Source organism: Nematolebias whitei, chromosome 12 (assembly GCF_014905685.2).
Source record: "Nematolebias whitei isolate Nwh7 chromosome 12, NemWhi1, whole genome shotgun sequence".
NCBI classification, from domain to species: domain Eukaryota; kingdom Metazoa; phylum Chordata; class Actinopteri; order Cyprinodontiformes; family Rivulidae; genus Nematolebias; species Nematolebias whitei.
Window position 1 is genome coordinate 49,308,707 of NC_056509.1, and position 19,097 is coordinate 49,327,803.

Consider the following 19,097-nt stretch of genomic DNA (forward strand, 5'->3'; position numbering starts at 1 on the left):
CAACAACAACAACAACAACAACAACAACAACAACAACAACAACAACAACACCAACAACGTGTGTTTAGAACACGCAGGACTTCATGTCCACACCACAGCGCAGGTCAATGTTGCTGATGTGTTCCAGAGACTCGTCCTCTCTTCATCCATCAGCTGTAAGGTTGATGGACGTCCAGCAGATGGAGACATTTGTACCAAACCAGTCAAACTGTTTTTCTTCTTTTTTCAGCTGCTCCTTCTTCAGGCGTCACCACAGTGAACTGAGTCATACGAAGACTTGGCCCTTATTTTTACACCAGATGTTCTTCCTGACCAACCACAGACACCGAGCTACCACAGCCTCTGTGTGGAGCAGAGCGCTACATCTAGGACACCCGGAGGAGCAGATGGTGGGGGTTCAGGGTTAAGCTCAAGGGCCCAGGGTGGGGCAGGTGTGGGATGCTTCACCTTTTTCACCCACATTTTGATGTTGTCGGTACCGGGAGTTGAACCAACAATCTTCTGATCACAGGTTCACCTTCTCTAACCTCTGCACCACCACTCTCCAACCAAACAAGTCAAACTGTTTAAAATCAGCTTTATTTGGAGTCGGTTCTCAGAAAGCTTTGGTTTCTCCACCACCAGACTAGTGATGTCAGTCTGACGCCGAAGCGCCGATCCTTGCTTCGAACTCGAAGTTGCGTTCTCTTTTAACCACTGCTATGAAGCGTGCTTTGTGGCAGAGAAAGTTACGCAAGAAATGACGTATGAAGCAGTGACTGCTTCGGTCCCCAAATGAATCCCACAATAGTTTCATATGGTGAGGTGATTCGTTGATGCAAGACTTGCTTCAGGAGGTTTGTGCACACCAAAACATACCTAAAGGCACCCGGCACACATCACAACATGTCGGTTTGTTGTCGGAGTTGTTTTGTGCGTTGTTGCTGTTTTCATCACTGTTTTTGGTTGATCAACATGGAGCCATCCAGGAAGAGAAGCTGTTCTCAAATGTGGGAACACTTCGAGCTGATCAGTCTCAATAAGGTGAGTAGTTTATTACTAAACAAGTAACTTGAACAGTAGTAAGCTGGGGGAGGGGGGGATGCAGGATTTTGCGGAGTTGGGTAGGTGGTAAGTTAGGTACATTTTTTTTTTTTTTTTTTTTTCTTTTTTTTTTTTTTTCTTTTTTTTTGATGGCCTCCCTTCTCCCCTTACAGCCATCCTTTCCACACCATTATTATGAAATATTTATTATAGTGACTATCTAGTGTAGGGTTTTTTTTTTTGTTTTTTTTTTTTTTTTTCCAATAGGATAGAAAGAAAGAAAAGACAAAGTAAGACTCCAAAATATAAGAAATATATACAAATAGAGCACACGTCAAAACACCCGGCCACTGTCTGTTCACCTGCAAAGAACATGACAAAACATAGCAACAAAATACATATGTATAAAGAACTTAAAATATTCATGGCTTTGCAGTAAGTTTCCATAAATATATATACCCATACCTACGCCTATATACATACATACATACATACACATGAATATACACTCACATACATATCTATATATCTACATATAAAGCCTAAATAAGCATCCCTGCTTCTATTTGTGTGTGGTTGTGAGCATGCATAAGTGTATAAGGCTTCTCTAATAGAACATTTATTAGTAACTGTGAAGCAGCAGAGACCCGACCCCCAAGACCAGAGGCAGATGAAAAAGGGGGGACCAGAGTCCAAGACCCCAGGAGGGACCCCGACCGCGGAGCCCCCAGAGCCACCCACACAGGACGAACCACTCACCCACCCCCCAGAACGGACCACAGGGGAGAACCTGAAGATCCCCACCAGCAACCACATACAGTGACCCCCCCGGGGCCAACAGCGACAAACTCATAGGCCCCCGTCGGCACCCGCCGCACCGATGTAGGTCCAGGTCCAGGCACCGAGGCCCGGGCACCGAGGACTCACACCACCCAGGCCAAGGCCTGACAGCGCCAGAGGACCCGAGCCCCACCAGGCAGACACCAGGCCGAGCCGACACACGCCCAAGCGCCCAGCCCCCGATACCAAGGGCCCCAAGCGCGCCGGCAGGCAAGGGCACACCCCACCAGGGGGCCGCGCGATAGGGGCGCGATGCCAAGCACCCCCAGTTGTATCAAAGAGGGGGCAGTCCGAGTCTTGGCCTAACAAATATCCATTCATACACAGACACAATCACACTATCCCAACCTCAATCTCACATTCATTCACTCAAAGACATACAATAACGATACATTTCATTCTTATTCCCGATACACACTCTAAACCCCCCAGGTCCAAGACATGTACCCGCCCTCTACAGGGGGCAGCCCATGCCCAAACCCAGGAGGTAAACCCATTCATTCCTGAGCGGAGAAGAGCCAATACCCCAGAACCGGCCCAGGCCATGCCCCGCCGACAGGACACCCCCCCACCATGAAGAGGACACGCCACCAACCACCCCCACACACCGTCAACAACCAAGCACACACCCCCAGCCGACCGCCTGCCAGGCCCCGGCAGCCACCCCGGTCAGCGGGCCAACCATGTCACCCAAGAGCCAAGCTCATGGGGTCCAAATAACCCCAGGGAGAGCACAGCGCCAGCACCGCCCACGGCAACCCCCAGACCCCGAACCCCCACATAGTCCTGGTCAACACCCGACGGCCTGCCCTTCTCCCGGACCCCACCCCCGGAATGGCAGTCAGGGAACTAGGTGGGTAGGAAGAGGAGAAAAAAAATAAATAAATAAATAAAAATAAGACCCCGACACATACACCCCCACCCCTAGATGTGCTGTTGATGTGTGTTGTTGTAGAGTGCCATTAAAAAGGAAAGAAGAAGGAGCAAAGGCTGGCAAGGTGCCAGTTTCCCCTCCACCCCAACTCTATCCAACCCTAGTGTCTAAATGTAACCGTTGTAAGTGAGCACAGGCACAGGGGGTGAGAGTAAGGTCATCCCACCACCCATAGCCATGTGCCCACTTCAAATTCCTATATATGAATGTCATGAGGATGTTATGAATGAATGTCTAAGGTGTACAATAAAATTGAGTCCCAGGTGGCTATGTTCAACAAAGATGTAAAATTGTTGCAGCACACCCGAGCCCAAACAACCCTAAATGTGTGGAATTGAAATGAAGAGGGTGGAGGTGCATGGTGAGGGATGGGGAGAAATAACTGTGAGAGCAAATGCTCCCACAGGGAGTCAGCTCCCCCACTGACCCAACAGCCCCCCCCCCCCCAGCCCCCCAAGGTCCACCCAGGGATTGAGGCCAAGACACCTCTCCATCTGGACCGACCGCCAGGCCCGCTGAGCTCCAGACCAGAGAGGGACAGAGCCCCGAGGGCCGCCATAAGCCGCACCAGCAGCCTACACACCCGAGGGCCACCAGGACCCCCACAGACCGCAGTCAGCCCGCCACCAGATGGAGCCAAACCCCACCAGGACGACCCGGCCAAGAGCGCCCGCCCAACCGCCGACAGTGCCAGGAAGCACCGGGAGCGAGCCCCCACCACAGGAAAGGGGCCAGCCAGCCAGCCATGCACAGTCCCGGGCCGCCCCCAAGGACATCCACCCCATCCCCACCCCAGAAGAAATACTACACCCACCCCTCATTCGGACATCTCTCAAAACACATAGCACACTAGACACCTAGGCTGGGTCAAACTACCCCCTCTTAGGGGCCACTGGTCACGCCCCCAAACACCCAACCCCCCCAGCCCATGAACCCACAACCCACCAGCGAGCCGAAGGCCCCCGCCCAGAACCGGGCACCAGAGCGCAAGCCGGCCCAGAGCCCGGCAACCCGCCCGCCAGAGCCCAAGATCCCCGAACCCCACAGGCCCAAGCCCGGGGGCGATAAGCCCCCAGAACCCCAAGCCCCCGCGCCCACCCCGAACCCACACCAGCACAGCCAGGCTACCAGATCGGTGACCCACGACCGCCGCCACAGACCACCTGAGGGCCTGCATGCAGCCACCAGCAGACATCCCCCAGAACCACCCAGGCCCTCCCCAGAGGGAAAGCAGTGCCCCCCTGCCCAGGTACCCCCAAGAGCCCAGCCCCCGGCAACCCCCCCCGGGGCCCCAAACCCATACACCCGCCTCCACATCAACCCCAAGGCCCCACAAGGTCAGATCCCAGACTACCCACCCTCACTATGTAATGGAGCCGATCAAAGGAGCCCACAGAGATTGATCCAATGTGTCGGCAGATGCTGTTTCAAGACTGATATGATCTAACAGAAGATTTTTATACTGATTAATGCTAAGATTATTTTTATTTTTCCAATTCAGGAGTATGGTTTTCTTTGCGATGCATAAGGCAGTGAAAATCATGCGACATGTATTTTTTTCCAGGGTAACATCTTCCAAGATAGCCAATAAGCAAACAGACGGAGAGAGTGGAATATTACATTTCAGACATTTAGACAAGTCTTCACAAACCTGGACCCAGAACCTCTGAACGGGTGGGCAGAACCAGAGTGCATGGATATAACCATCAGGAATATTGCCTGTGCACTGTGAGCAGTTGTTAGATGATGTAAATCCCATCCGAAACATTCGCTGACCTGTATAATGTACTCTATAAAGAACTTTATACTGTATTAATTGTAAGTTGGAGATTCTAGTCATTTTAAATGTTCTTAAACATATTTGAGACCAGGTTTTTTGGTCAAAATTGATTGATAAATCTGATTCCCATTTTTCAACAGGTAACATTATGGAGTCATTGATTCTAGACAATTTCTTGTATATTTTAGATAATAATTTGGGGGATTTAAGATTAAGGAACTCTAACACACATATTGGTGTTTCTAACAAAGTTTTATTAAGCTTAAATTTCTTTTTTATGATAGACTTAATTTGTTGATATTCTAAGAAGTATTTATTTTCCATGTCAAATTGTATTATTAAATTATTAAATGGAATAAAGTCTACACCTTCATATATGTGTTCCAGACGTTCAATTCCCTTGACTCTCCAACCTGGGAAATTTAACATATTATTTTCTTGTAGGATGTCAGGATTGTTCCAGATGGGTGTATGTCTACAGGGGAGTAGTGAAGATTTTGTCATTTTCAAATACTCCCACCATGCTGTCAGAGAAGAGCTAATACTGATGCTTTTAAAGCAAACATGTCTTTTTATATTTGTGCTAATAAACGGTAGATCTGAAATCTTAATATTATTGCATAAAGTTTGTTCTATGTCTATCCAAGTTTCATCTAATGTATTTGGATTGAACCACTTTGAGATATATTGTAACCTATTGGCTAAATAGTAGTGATAGAAGTTGGGAAGTTCTAATCCTCCGGTATCTTTGGATTTCTGTAATGCTTTTAAGCTAATACGTGGAGTTTTGTTTTTCCAAAGGAATTTAGATATCAAAGAGTCCAGTGACTTAAACCATTCAGTTGAAAGTTAGGTACATTTGTATGTGTGGTGATTTAATTGATTTCTATGACCTGACAGTTAGTTTTCTTGTTTGATCTTTACTGTTCATACAGGTCCAGTGCTTGTATGGTTCCATGCAACTGGTGCATAATAACAACACGTCCTCGATGCTGAGGCACTACAGAGCTAAGCATGAAAACAAGCAGAACACTGTTCATGGTGGGTTATGTTCAATTTATAGTGTTATATGTTTATATATGTTTATCCACACAGTTCTACACACCATCCTCCACAGATAGTTGTAAGTTGGTAATTATGAACACACACACACACACACACACACACAAAGAAACTTGTGTGTTCATGACTGTCAAATCTTTATTTTTCTTTCAGCTTCCAACCTCTGGACAAGTTTTGAGCAAGATGCTACACTGGCATGAGCTCACAGGAATCATACATCATATGCTATAACTGAAGTTCAGAGATCCTTGTCTGATCCTCCCTTGCAAAGATCGGAGGATCCTCTGGTCTACTGGAATGATCACAGAAATGTTTATCCGCATTTGTTCTTGTTGGTTAAACAATATTTATGCATAACAGCCTCATCTGTTCCTTGTGAATATGTTTTTTTCAAAAGCTGGAGAAGTTGTCAGCAAAAAAAGAAATTGCCTGAGTCCAAAAACAAAAACTCTTATTCCTAAATAAAAACCTCTGAATTCCCATCCTCAAATTTCATAACTGTCTGAGTTACACAAGCACAACCATCTTCCCTGTACCTACTGTTTCCTAAAGAACACCCTCTCAATCCCAGATACCGGTACTAGTAGTTAACCTATCTACTGAATCGGCTGAACATATATTGACAGTGTTTGTTGTCTACTATTTCACCACTAGATGTCACTGAAACGAACCTTTGATTGAATGAACCCAAGTTCAATACAATTGGTAAAGTGGTTCAATACTGCTTTATTGATTCATTTGGCCATCACTACCAGAGACTATCAGTGATCCATCCATCTGATAGGTGTGTTTGACCCAGGGTCAGGGGGTCCCTGCATGATTCTGGTCCAGCTTCAGCCTCCAGCTGCAATCAGACTCAAACAGGCCCAGCTGTGGAGCTGGTTACCCTGACAACCAGGTGATTAGCTCACCTGTCTGCAGAGGCTCAGTTATGCCTGCAGAGAGACAGAGCTTCTTGCTGTTAGTGAGTCTCAGTTTCAGCATGAGAAGCACTGCATTCTTCCCCAGGTGAGTCCAACCTGCTCAGGTCAAACATGAAGCTCACTAGGTTTATCTCCAGGTAAGTCTCAGTCTCACCTGTTCAGGTAAAACTTCCCTGCTGTGTTTTCCAGGCTGCTCTTGATTTGCTGCTGCTTCCTGAAAGCATCCAAAGCTGGAGACCAACTGGAAGGTAAACTGGCTCCCCTTCAGTCTCAACGGTTTTCTGTTTTTAACACAACTTTAAATCTTTACCTGAATTATTAATAAATTACCAATATTGGTCACCTTTGACCACTTGGAACAGCTTGTTGGAAGTCTCCCCTCATCATGAACACCAGATTAATTTATTTTTCCAGAGTGAAATGATTATCGTACACACTAGGGTTTTTAAAAAGTTTAATTTTATTATTATTTGTAGGGATAGGTCCGATCCAGTATCGGTATCGGCCTCTGATACCAGCATAATTTACGTATCGGATTTTTCCAATCCACCTGCAGAGATTTCCGATCCATGATGCATGTTGGCTTCAAACTATGGAATGGATTTCCTGAACGTGTCTCATGAGCCCAGAGTAATAAGACCCGCCTCACATTCAGGAAATCCAGTTCATAGTTTGCAGCAGCTACAACGTGAGGACTGAGCAGCAGCACTGTGGCTAACAGCTAACACACTTTTCATCTAAACATGTCGCTGTGTGGAAGTATTTTACACTAAACACCACAAGACAAGACAGCAACGTTCAATGTCTGCAGAGCCATAGCACCACATTAAACCACGGTAAAGTTAGTTTTACGATGGACATTCGAGCTCTGGGGCTTCAGCGGGGCGCTGCTCTTTGGTCAACTGAAAGAGGCGACTCAACCCCGGCCTCGTCCAATCTGCCCCGCTCAGTCTGCTAGTCTCTGAGGAGGGACAGACTGAGCGCGGCTGACCCAAATCAGGCTGCCTGCTTCGAACTGAACAAGAAGACGTCGCTGAAACCACGGAGCTCTAATGTTTACAGAGAAGTTGATAAACTTCATAATGACAAACCACTATCAGTTGTAGAAAATGAAGGATTTCACAGTTTGATAATTGCAGCCAAGATATAGTTTACCCTCCAGGAGATATTTATCAGTACAGCGTGCGAGTGCATGCGTGCGCGCGTGTGTGTACTAAAACAGCTAAATTATAAAGTGATGTAAAACAGTGAGTGCAGAAAGAAAAAAATATTATCTGCCCCTTGTTTAAAAACAAAATAAACTTTAATAAACAATCACTTAAATTAATCACTTTAATATCTACTTTAAAGCTAGGACTAAAAAGAAACATGTTTTGTGTTAGCAGGATTTTATTCTAACTTTAAAACTTAGTTACTAATATATGTATAATTTTCATCCTACAAATTTAGACTTGTTTATACAACGTGCAAGTGGTGTGCGTGTTAATTTTTTTTTGTTTATCATTGCACTCTGGGAAAGAACTGTTCAAATGGTTCAAAACCAAATTAATCTGACAACCTTCTCCCTCATGGTGAGGGAGAATATGCTGTACCTACCAGCAGATGTATGTGCTGCTTCTGTCAGCAGGTTTGGTTCAATCAGAGTGTCGAGATCGGTACCTGTGGATCCAGGTGGCCTCGGCACAGAAACCTCTCTTTGAAGCTGTAGGCAAGTTCATCATTGCTGCCAAACATCTCCAGTGTTGACTTCTCCACTGTCCTGTTCTGTGGCGTTTTGGACGTAGCCTGACTTCTCATTACCATCTGACATCCTCATATAGATGAAGACGGGGTCCATTCTATCAACGAGCAGCTCTCAGCACGCTGTGGTTACACCATCAGCACCTTCAAGATGAATGGCTTAACCACCTTCAGAGCTTCATACTATTCCTGCTTCACCCACAATCAGGTACCTGTTTGAGACCCATCTTCAGGCTGGGGTGGCTGTGGCTGAGTGGTTAGAGCAGTTGTCCTCCAATGCGAGAGTTGGGGTTCGAATCCACCAGCAGTCACATGCTGAAGTGTCCCTGGGCAAGATGCTGAACCCCTCACTGCCTGTGTCCCATCAGTGTATGGATGTGATCTAAAGCTCTGATTAGTCTCTTTAGAATGATGTGTTCAATTATCTTTGTAGAGATCTAGTATAGAGCTGTATGAATGGGTCAATGAGGCACAGATTGTTGTAAAGCACTTTGAGTATCTTGAAATAAGCTGGAAAGGCGCTGTATAAGTACAGTCCATTTACTATTCACCTTTCTGGGGGTCAGACCTGGGGTTTTCCTCTTACCAATGGCAGTAGCAGATATTCAGCTCTGTTTGTTTTACTTTTCAGAATGACGAGTTGTTCACCTTCAGGTTTAATGTGATAAGTGAAGCAGGCGGCAAGTGGAGCAGTCAACTTATTTCTACAGTTTGTTCTGGTTTGTCCTGGACCCACAGAGAGATCACGTGTGAGGAAAACTACATGGAGGTCGGATACCCTTTTACTGGTTTACCAGTTGGACCACTGACTTAGTTTAAAATCTGGTTGTTTTGTTGCAAGGTCAATGTGAACAGAGAGTCTTCGTGTGGAGGGCAGAGGGCAGAGGGCAGACAGGTGTGGCAGAGGGCCCTTTTTCAGGTAAATCACTAAAACATGAACACTGGTTTGATTTCAACAAAGTCCATGCTCAATAATACAGGTATACAATCCAACATTTTTCAGTCAGGTCATCTGGACAGATGGTTTGATTTGTAGAAAACCTTTAGTGGTTCTCCTGGTCCTAAGAATAATCAGTAATCAAAGGTATGCAGATCTGTGGAGATGCATCACTGGTCTGAGTTGTCTTTTTTTTTTTTTTTCTTTGTGCTTAAATTAAAAAAATGGCTCTTGATTTGATTACCGCCCCATGAAATCAGCTGGATAAATGTCTCCTGACCAGTCATCTGTACGGAGAGCTGACTGCCCTGAACGGTCTGCAGTGTTTGTTTGACTGTGTTCAATGGTTTTTGGTTTTCAGGCTCAGAAAACAGCAAGTTTGGCCTGGCAGCTCATGTTCCTGCAGAATGATGGGCAGACCTTCTCCATGTCTGTCCAAGAGGCTGAGAAGTGGGGCTACAGTCTTACTGCCACCACCCACAGAGTGGTCTTTCGATCTTCATACAAACAGCCACATGCTGAGATCACAATGGTGGGTATCCACACACACTTTTTTTTTTCCTCCCTCCACACGATTCTTGTGATTCAGACGTGACCAGATTATAACCCTCTTTCAGGTGGATGGCATCCCTATCAAAGTCCTCCAGGTATCTTTGTTCTTTAAGCAGAAGCTGCTGATGGTAATGGTTGACATGTCCATGGTCTGCTCAATCAGTAAGTTTTCCATAAGCTCTTAAACAAGATGCTGGTTGACTGAAGCTGACTGCGATTCTGATGGACCCTCCTAGATTCTGGATTGTTTAATGGTACCCAGCTGCTATGGAACGTCCCCCAGGTTCTTCCTGCTTTGGTTGGAAAGGGAGCCAGATTTGAAAGTCAAAGCTTCAGGCTGGGACTAGGGGGTGCACTGCTAGATGAAGCCACAGTCTCTTCCAAAGGACTTAAAGTGGTACAGCAGGAAGGAATGGTGAAGATTGGAGTTCCTTTTGGAACAGAAGGAGGCTACAGGAAGGTATGGTTCTAGCAGACTGGTCTGTGTGAGACTAGGTTTGATTCTTTAACTTTTTGTTTGTAACCTCCAGTTTAAACATTGATGGTAGATTTGATGGTCTGTTCTCTTCTGCAGAGTTTGGTGGAGGAAAACATCTATAAGGAGGTTTATACAATCCTCCTGATGTATGAACATGTCTTCTCTTTGATTTATGAGGATGGCAATAGCATCGACACCAAACACAGAATCCTTAAAGTGCTTGAAACACCGCTCATTTGCCATCCACCATTCAGCCTCAACCGTAAGCTTTCAGAGCTGTAAAGCGCTGTAACTCTATTCCAACATTTAGTGTTTTTTTGTTTCCTTCCTGTAGAGACCATAAGTGATCATCAGGAGTTCAGTGTCTATCTGGGAAACATCCCAGCAGATGTCATCCTGGAGAACATCTGGATCAATGGAAAGCAGATGTTGAAGTCAGACCTAGGCATCAGTCCAATTGTTCACCTGAATGGCAGCCAAGCATATAAACTGAAACTGCCTTTTGATAACGTCGCTGTCCACTGGACGGTGAGGCACCACACAGATCTCTCACCGCAACCTTCGGTTTCAGTAGAAATGTCTCCTTTGATGCTTGCTAAGATCCATGGTACTGCTTCCACCATCAAAGCTGCTTTTATGTTTACACTGAATCTTTTGTCTACAACAGAATGTGGGTGGCGGTGTGGTGCAGTACTCCATAAATGTAAACTTCACTTTGACAATCATGCCTCAGAAAGAGTCCTACTTCCACCAAGCATTCATCACAGCGCAAGTCTTTAATGCCTGTGAGTCCAGTTCTTCTGTTTGTTGGACCATTGAATCCTTCAACTAACACCCCCCCCCCCCCCCCCCGCACGTGCGCACATACACACTTTTTCTTTCTTTCTTTGTCCTTCCTGAAGTTCCTCCAGAGATGACAGCTCAGTGTCTGGAAGGAGGGATCTCTTTCAGCGTGGTCAGACAGTCTCAGAGTCTTTGGGAGGTGGGCATTGACAACGAGCCTCTAACGGCAGCACTGGTGGCTCAGAGAGGGTACCATCTTCACAACGACAGCCACAGAACCATTCTGGAAGTTCCTGTTTTCTCTGTAGGATACACTTACGAGGTAAAAAAAAACGCCACTCACAGATCTTCTAAAACTATCAATATGCTGCCTGCCTAAGTTTTTCTACATCTTTAGATCAACTTTATGTTGAAACTAGTTTTCAGAACATGTCACCACAGCAGAACCAGAAGGTTGGACTCGATGCAAATGGTTATCTAAAAGTTCAGTTTAAATATAAAGGTCCAATTTACACACAATCTGAAGTTTTAAAGAATCAGCTACACACTTTAATGTAGACCATAGTTTCACAAGATAAACTAGCAACCAGACATTAAAACTTCAGCCCAGAAGAAGCAACCCACCCACCTCCACCCTGTGAGCAGCCTCAAGCTGAAGTAAAGAGGCCCCTGACATTAATTCAATAAAATGTTCAATACAAAAACTGGATTTTATTTATAACGGAAGACGTTTCGCTCCTCATCTGAGGAGCTTTTTCCAATTCAATGAGCAGTGAGTGAGAGATTCTGGTTAAAAGGCTGAGTGAGATAAGACACGAACATATGTAGATTTGACAAGTCACGCCTTAACAGTAGGGGTTTCTTAAGGTCTTCGTTACTCTAATTCACCGATGAGACCCCTCCGTTCCAATCAAGTGTGAAAACCGGCTGGGAATCAGTCTTAAAGTTGCTTCCTTCACCCCCCTCTCAAACCATCTGTGAAGGAAGCAATTTATGTAAAAAGAGAGAAGTCGTCTCTTACCAGAGGAGGCCTCAGATTTCCACTTTCAAAAACATTTAATGCAACTTTAAGACAGATTCCCAGCCAGTTTTCACACTTGATGGGAACAGAGGGGTCTCATCTGTGAATTAGAGGAACAAAGACCGTAAGAAACCCCTACTGTTAAGGTGTTGACGTGACTTGTCAAATCTACATGCGTCTTATCTCACTCAGCCTTATAACCTGAATATTTCACTGCTCATTGAATTGAAAAAGCCCCTCGATGAGGAGCAAAACATCTTGTTACAAATAAAATCCGGTTGTTTTTTTGCATTCATGTCCTGGATGACTGAGAATCTTCACCAGTACACTGACATTAATGTGTAATTAATTTGGGAGGGGTGTGGGGTGGGGGCACAAAGTGGGCTGGTCATGTATGGCTTTATCATCCTGTGGTTTATAGATGCTTCAACTGAACAAACGGCAACTACACTTGATTTTTTTTTTTTTTTTTCCCCCCTTTCGGCTGCTCCCTTCTTCAGGGGTCGCCACAGCGAACTAACTCGCACAAAGACTTGGTGATTGTTTTTATGCTGGATGTCCTTGATGCAACCACAGACCACTGAGCTACCACAGCCCTCTGTGGAGCAGGGAGCTGCCAATTGGGGTGCCTGGAGGAGCAGATGGTGGGGGTTTAGGGGCCTTGCTCAAGGGCTAAGAGTGGGTCAAATGAGGGTGAAGGCGGTTCACATTTGCTTCACATTTCCCACCCACATTTTGATGTCTGTCTGAAGAGTTGAACCAGCAACCTTACAATCCCAGGCCTACCTTCTCCAACCTCTGCGCCGCCACTCCCAAGGCAATTGCACGTTCTAAACGAGTTAAAAAAAAAATGCACCTGTGAAATAAATATAAATAAATTCAAGCAAGTTTCCAGAACATGACCCCAGAATCGCTTGAAGCTGAACCTTCTGTGGTAAACTAGTTTTGTTCTTTAATGTCATGGAAACTTGTAATTTTCAAACAAGAATGAATCTCTGCATCCAACCTGTTAAAACTTTGGATTTCATAAGAGCTGGTGCATAACCGTGCACGTTTCATGGTGATACCATACCATTTTATTTAGAGTACTTAAAACGGCAACGAGGCCAACAAAAGTGCTGTACAGCAGAAATAACTGAGCGAAGCACAGTAAAATATGCATTGAACCAAAAGGAACAAGATAACAAATGGCTAACGATGTAGAATACAGACGGGTTAAACACAAATTGGTGTCAAACGCCAGGGAATAAGTGGGTTTTTAAGGGGGACTTAAAACTGTGGGAGGGGGCCTGCCTGACATGCAGTGGTAACTCATGCAACAGTCTTGGACCTGCAGAGAAGTTTTAAGGGCACTCTGCATACATTCTGACCACAGTAGAGTAACACTGACCTTGGCTCTTCTAAGTTTGAATAATCCAAATGTAAACTAGTCTAATGTATTTTTCAGGACATCAACCTATCAAACTTCTACGCAACTTTTAAACTTCTTTTAAGGAACTCTAAAACCCGGGAGGTTCAGGCGACCACCTCCAAACGCTGCCTATTCAGAACTGAAGACATGATAGGTGAGCAGACCAAATCTGTGACTTTAATGTAAAATTCCTTCCACTTCCCTGTTCGAAGGCATTACCAGTAATGTTCTCCATCCTTTGTAGTATGTTCTGCAGATGGGACCATGACTGTGGTGGCAACCCCAGGCGCCACCTGGCCTTCTGTGCAGCCAGAACGAACCAGTCTGCTAGACCGTACCTGCAAACCCAAACAGACCAACGGAGCTCGAGTTCTGTTTGAGTTCCAGCTGAACTCGTGTGGCACCAAAGCCACGGTACAGTTGGTTTTTGCTGAAAATGCAAAGCAACATTGCCCAGGAACTCCAGAAAACTGTATACATCAGGGCTATTCAACTGGCAGCCCAAGGACCATTTCCGATTGTAAAACTTGGTTTATTTACATAACTTTAATCACTGGATGTCTGGCCCGAGCTGCTGCTTTCAGAAACTGTGGTCCCCTGAGCGGTTTAGTCAAATAGCCCTGGTATACATGGATTCTAATGGAGAAAATGAAAAGCATTGGTCTGAACAGTCATCCATCCACAACCACTAAAGTTTAAGTAATGAAGTATTTTTAACAGGTCGGGGACTGGTATGTAGTTTATGAGAATGAAATCCTCCATGATCGAGTGCTGATTGCAGATGGACCAAATTTTATCTCCAGAGAACCTCAGTTCAAGTAAAAACACTAGAACCTTCAGTGTAAAGAATCGACTGTTAAAGAAAATATTGTGAAGATATGTCTCACTCTCCACAAGGGTGACGGTGAGATGCTTCTATCCTCTGAGTGCAGTCAACAGCGTATCTATGAACCGGATCTTCACCTCGGCAACTCCTGGATTTGGATCCGTGAGAGTCTTTGAGAGCCACAAAGGTCAGAATTCTTAATGGTGTGAGACACCAGCTTCAGTCAGATGTCTAATGACCTCTCTCCAACAGATTCGGTCAACAAACCCTGCTCACATCGGTATTTTGAGAATGATCCTAAACTTCACCCAAACCCAGCTGCAGGGGGACCCCTACCTCATTTGGGCCTCGGGCCTCGAACCAAACCAGGACGGAGCCATTTTATCACAATACCAGGACAAAAAAAGGAGCTACAGTTCACCACAAAGCAGGATCGGTCCTCGGAACATCAAACCAGCCAAGTTCCTCAGTAAGTGTTCTCAAGACTGTCAAGCTGCAGACCATGGAGACGATGGTCTCAGAATCATGTGACCTACAGTTCCTCTGGCTGGGCCAAATGATTGTCTGGCAAGGGGTTAAGGTAATGCATGAAACGAAACTGGAGATCACATGTTTCTGGTAAAGACCATGGTCTGCAGATGTTTCCTCTTATCCCGATTTGTTGCAAAAACGGGAACAAAAGATGCTGGCGTTTCAACTGTTAACTCTTCTTTCCAGATTTTACCAGATGCCTGATGGTGGGATACAATGGGTGCCTCGCACCACACAAAGCCAGCACGTTGAAGAGGGATGGGAAAGTTTAAGACCAACCTTGGGGTCATTTGACAGGATTCCTGATGGTGATCCTTTAAGAAAACAAAGTCAGAAGCTTCAAAGTCTGAACAGCTTGGCTGAAGGTGCCAGGGGCTCTAGCCTACCATGGGGTCATTTTAGTTCTGGTCAACGTAACATTGTTCAGCAGAGTCCATACCTGCAGAGACTTCCCACTGACCTCTCCTTTACGACAGAACTAAGTCAGCAATCTTTGAATCTTCATGAACCCTCAAGTGGTAAGCTAGAACTGGTCCACGTGGTTAACAGGCCAGTTTCCCAACAGCTACCTCGAGCTAGTAAAGTCCATCCTTTCCTACAACAGGATCACATAAATGAGGTAACCCAAACTAATGATCAAAGAACACTTGTTCCTGCTGATTTTAAAACAAACATGTCCAAAGTCCTGCAAGAGTCTTTACACAACGCACAGGGCACTGCAACCAGCAGAGATCCTCAAAACGTGGAGAGCCTTGGACCTTTCGAAAGGACTGCTCAGTCCAGAGTGCAAAATCTAAGGGTAAAGCCTCCAAGCAAATTTGTGTCATTTGTCCCACATCTTAACCAAAATCCTGTTGTCCACCAAACCTACTTCCAAAACTCAAATCGCTCTCAGTACGCCACTGGTATGTCAGTGGATAGTATTTATAGGAACGAGAGGGCACAAAAACAAACTGAGGTCAGAGGTTCAAATACGAGAGTGAAATCTACGAAACCAGATGTTTTAACATGGACACCAAACCAAGTTGCTGAATTTCAACCAGATTCATCGACAATGAGGCTTACTAAACCATTTCCAAATCGGGTGCAATGGGTGCAGAAACATCTAAGCCAGGAGGAGCCCCAGCCCAAACTGGTCCAATTATTAGATGAGACGGAAAAACAAAAAACAGACTCTGTTTCAGGGGTCTCTCAGACATCTGGTAAGATCTCATCTGTTCATCAGTTATGTTTCAACATCTAGCATCTTCTACCATCAGAAGCATCTTACTAACCTCTTAACACCTTCTACCATCAGGAGCATCTTATATCAGAGTAAGACCAGCTGTACTCCCACTAAGAGTTCAGATGCCAGAACAGCCTACAGTCTTCCAGAGCAGAGAGGGCGGTACCAGAAAAATCCACCAGAGCAGTGTGAGCACAGCTGTTACTGGTGAACAAACTCCAACCATGGGAGGAGCAAAGTTCACGCCTCTTCAAAATTACCCTGAAGGTCCCGAAGACTCAGAACTGATGACCCAAAGCTGGTTGGGCTGTCATGGTGAGCCAGGTCCAGATGGAACCAGTGTTCATGAAGGCATCGTCAGAGGTATTGCACTCGGCGCTTACACCAGATCCTCACAGGTCTTTGTAGAAACCTCAGCAAGTGGATCAGTCAAATTAGCCTCCTAAACATTTGGTTCTTAACAGATGAGGTGGTGCAGGATCAGACTTTCCTTAGGTACCTTCAGGTTCAGTTCTGAGTTTTTAGAATGGTCCTTACCACCATGGCACCTGCCAAAAGCCTCTGGTTCAGTGGATCCACAATGATGGACGTGGACCTGGTTCCAACCTCCACCAAGAACTGTTAAAGGTCCTGTGATGAACCTGAAGATCTCTGCTGAGACTCAGATCCTGGTTTACACACCTGGTCTTTAAAGCCCCACAGAAAACCCAGACCAATTCTTAAACCTGAGCCTCACTGAAGATTGAAGTCACGTCCACAGCTCAAAAACACGAATCTGACATTATACTGACAGTTTGAGTGGGGAAGGGAAACTCATATGAGCTGTGTGCTGTTGGAACTGACACTTTAGGAGCCGGGGGTGTCGGTGTGAGGGTTCAGTATGAGGAAAGAAGCTGTTTTTAGCTAGCACATCTGTATTGTGAGCCGTTAGCTTAGTGTTACATCAATGCGGACAGGAAGGGGTGGGGGGGTGGGTGGGCGCGGTTCGGTAGACAAGGCGCTCGCTCAGTTCTGTTGATGGGGCAGGGTGTCCCACTTGTATAATGGTAGGGGAAACTATATGCTCCAACAGGACCGTACTGCTGCAGATGTATTTCTCTCACTTTTGGCGCCTTGGTATTGTTTTGTGGCAAGTAGAGGTGGTTCTTTTTGTCCTCAGCATTTCATTGCATTGTTGACGTGTTGATCTGTGTAGAATGAAGCTGCACTGCTTTATGACCCCAAACCCTTATTCATTTTCCAGACTCGCCATGAATTGTTTTTAAAGTTACATTTGACTTCAATGTCTGTTTATCACACATTCACTGTCCTTGGACAAGTTCAGCTAAAGTTTGACTGTTTACCTTTTCATTCAACCTTTAGACGGGTTAATCCCATAAAGCCTCAGGGACTCATTCATACGGGATCTGATTTCTTAACAGAGTGACTGCAATGGATAACTATGACAACAATGGACAGTTACGAGGCATAAAATTTTTTATTTTTTTTGCAAATCAAAACAAAATGGCAACCAAAAGGACAGTCAAATGAAAAAGTAGCAACAAAAAAAACCCCAGCTAGATTATAAGGTGGTGCAGAAAACTAAAAACGGGAACATGTCTGTTTTTTTCCCATGGATTTAGCAGATGTTTGAAGCCACTTGGAGGTCAAGGTCGAGAGCTTCAGATCTTTTTACAAGATATTCCAGGAAACGGGAGCGGAGTAGAAGGTCCTTTTTGTCTAGTTCAGTCCTCACTGAGGGAACGCTGCATGAGTGCAGCTACAGCGTGCACTCAGGACATTACTTGCCGAGACGTGTAGGAGCAGTATGAAGGCAGCAGACCAAGAAGTGATTTAAAGATGAAAATGTACCAGTGAGTCTGCGTGAAGTTAATGGTGACCAGTTAACCAGTGAATACTGGGTGCAGTGGTGGGTACTGTAGTTAAAGCCAGTTATGAATCTTAGTGCACCATGATAGACAGCATCCAACATCTGCAGGGTGCTTGTAGAAGCGTTTATGTAAATGTCATTGTAATCAATGGAGGAAAGGAAAGTCTGTTACAATGAGTTTCCTAGCATTCAGAGTTGGACAGGATATGTTTCTGAAATAGAAACTCAGTTTAACTTTCAGTTTCTTTACTAGGTTTTCCACGTGAAGCTTAAGAGATGTGAATTGAAAGATACCGAAATATTTATAGGAATCAACAAACTCAATGCGGATGCCATTTGAGGATAAAGTCAGAGGAAGAACTGCTGGGACCAACTTCCTGTTTGGGGAAAAAAAAAACATCCCTTTGGTTTTATCGGCATTTAAGAGAAGTTTGAGGTGGAACAAATGTGACTGGATGATTTCAAAGGTGGATTGCAAAAGCTGGAAAATCTTACCAACTGTTAGCTTGACAATAAACTGTCATCAGCATAGAAATGTAAAGCCCCCAGTATACTGCCGCGTAAATCCGTTCATGCGTACATGCGCATGTACTGTACGCAGAGGGTTCAGACTTCGTACTCCAGCGTACACCCCGAGCAGCTGCAGAGCAGCTTCACAAACGAGGGGCGTTTACCTTCGGGACAAATTGAGGTTGCCAATTTGTCATTTGCTGACATGCCTACTGGATTGACTGACGGGTAGGAAAAAAGAAAAAAGCGAGCAATGGCAGCTTCAGCCGCAGCGGTGGTCTGTATTTATATGTTAATAAAAATATCTAAAAAAATAATAATAAAAAAAACGGAGCGCTGGCTCTACAGCCCACCAGGAAATCTCCAAACCCTCCTGCAGCCATGCTGGACCTGATTTTAATTGGCTCGTGACAAATTCATTCATTTCTCACCATTTCAGTCATGGCATCACCGGAGGAGGAAGAGATCACTGCCTCTTGGCAAAAAAACAAAAGAAAAGGCCAGATCAGAGACTAAGAGGAATTTAATACATTGGTGTCTCATACAAAACGGTCCATCGCTGGGCAGTTTATTGTGCGACACCGCGTACGCAGTCGTAAAAATTTGAGCTTTGCACGACATGCCCTGGGGGGTACGCTCGTACTTCCGCAT

The 19,097-nt window shown here is 45.2% G+C and overlaps 1 protein-coding gene and 1 long non-coding RNA gene across 2 annotated transcripts in view; one reads left to right on the forward strand and one right to left on the reverse strand.

Annotated features, from left to right (window-relative positions):
• LOC119417992 (transcription factor IIIB 90 kDa subunit-like) overlaps positions 1–19,097 on the reverse strand; it is a 45,769-nt gene that overhangs the window by 17,843 nt on the left and 8,829 nt on the right. The gene's annotated exons all lie outside the window — the stretch shown is intronic.
• Positions 14,243–15,125, forward strand: LOC119418702. The gene is made up of 4 exons (XR_005187215.1): positions 14,243–14,302; positions 14,382–14,497; positions 14,563–14,779; positions 15,028–15,125. It is a non-coding gene; the product is annotated as an uncharacterized LOC119418702 (long non-coding RNA).